Below are 614 nucleotides of genomic sequence, written 5' to 3' on the forward strand. Positions count from 1 at the left end.
ATCACAATCTAAAATAAAAAAAGACTGTGCAGACTGTTGAGAGATGATTGATAAGTATTAGACTTATGACTCTCATTTCAAAGTCTATGTAGTTTTCATATTATCCTTAACACAATGTTATGAATGTCTATTTAAAAAGTAACAAACAATCATAAAGTGAAGGTGATTGTCAATAATAGGAAGCATTTTAAACAGATTTTTGTCATATAAACTCCCTTCAAAGAACCAACAATTAAATGAATATCTTACCTTATCTGTTTATTTGTACATTGTACAATGTTAAGCAAAATCTGTGGCCTGAACTAATGTGTCTATGTACTGATATTAGTAATCAGTTGCTCATACTATCTTTTATTGAAAAAAACTAATTTGAAGCAAAACAATCTGACACTGTTGAAAATCAATAGTTGATGGTTTCATTTTTAGTGAATAAATGCTTTTGTCTGCTGTATCAAGTGGTAAGAACTCACCTGAGATGACTCCCAGGATGATGAAGCGTATCACAGATATTTCCATTTCGTCTGCAGTATCATCAAGTATAACAAGAGAAAAGAGGATCACACTTCTTCTCTTTCCCTTGGCTTATTTCAACATAATAAATGCTCATTTCAATA

The sequence above is a fragment of the Larimichthys crocea genome, unplaced genomic scaffold (genome assembly GCF_000972845.2).
Source record: "Larimichthys crocea isolate SSNF unplaced genomic scaffold, L_crocea_2.0 scaffold459, whole genome shotgun sequence".
NCBI lineage: Eukaryota > Metazoa > Chordata > Actinopteri > Sciaenidae > Larimichthys > Larimichthys crocea.